Source organism: Peromyscus maniculatus, chromosome X (genome assembly GCF_049852395.1).
Source record: "Peromyscus maniculatus bairdii isolate BWxNUB_F1_BW_parent chromosome X, HU_Pman_BW_mat_3.1, whole genome shotgun sequence".
Lineage (NCBI taxonomy): Eukaryota > Metazoa > Chordata > Mammalia > Rodentia > Cricetidae > Peromyscus > Peromyscus maniculatus.
In genome coordinates, this window is record NC_134875.1 from 108,995,421 (window position 1) to 108,996,458 (window position 1,038).

The 1,038-nt window shown below is 42.6% G+C and overlaps 1 non-coding gene across 1 annotated transcript; it reads right to left on the minus strand.

Moving 5' to 3' along the window:
- Nucleotides 1-466: 466 nt before the first annotated feature.
- On the minus strand, nucleotides 467-787 carry LOC143271117 (18S ribosomal RNA). The gene has a single exon (XR_013048341.1). It is a non-coding gene; the product is annotated as an 18S ribosomal RNA (ribosomal RNA).
- Nucleotides 788-1,038: the final 251 nt, after the last annotated feature.

A 1,038-nucleotide genomic window follows, 5' to 3' on the forward strand; every position in this document is an offset into this window, starting at 1 on the left:
TTTCAGTGCTAACCTTCTATCCCCCACACTGTAAGCTGCTGCTTTGCTTGAACGATGGTGTCCTTTGCAGTAACGTATGTTAATGTGTTTGAATTCAATAGTTAAGGTGTTAGGAACTTTTGGAGTAGTTATTTTGCTTTGATTTTTCATATTTCTTATATTTTGTGATACAATTTATACATCTGTTGATCTTTTTTTTCTAGTTTTATTTTAGAATCTTTATTTCATTTGTATTAAAGGTTGATCTCCAGTACCACTCAGAAAGGAGAAAATAACCTACAATAAAAATGACAACTTCAAACCATCTAAAATATATAAATGCACTCAACTGATCAAAGACATCAATCTGTCAATCCTGTCCATGTCCGGGCTGGGTGAGGTTTCCTGTGTTGAGTCAAATTAAGCCTCCTGGTGGTGCCCTTCCATCAATTCCTTTAAATTTCAGCTTTGCAATCTTACTCCCCCCAGAACTCCAAGACTTTGGTTTCCCAGAAACTGCCCGGTGGGTCATGGGAATAATGCCGCCGCATCACTAATTGGCATCGTTTATAGTCGGAACTACAATGGTATCTGATCATCTTCTTTGAACCTCCAACTTTCATTCTTGATTAATGAAAACATTCTTGGCAAATGTTTTTGCTCTGGTCTGTCTTGTGCCAGTCCAAGAATTTCACCTCTAGTGGTGCAATACGAATGCCCCAGCCATCCCTCTGAATCATGGCCTCAGTTCTGAAAACCAACAAAATAGAAAAGCGGTCCTATTCCCACAACTCCACAGAAGCTAACTAACAGGGAAGACCCAAAGAGGGATGCATGGACCTTCCCGGGAAGGGGAAATAGATGAGATTTCCATGAGTGAACTGGGGGTGAGGGGTGGGCAATGGAGGGTAGGGGATAGGGGATGAGAACACAAGGGACCTGGATGGTCGAGCTGGAACAGGGAGGGAGGGGAAGGACATGCCATGATAGAGAGAGACATCATGGGGATAGAGAGAAACCTGGTGCTAGGAAAGTTGCCAGGAATCCCCAAGGATGAAC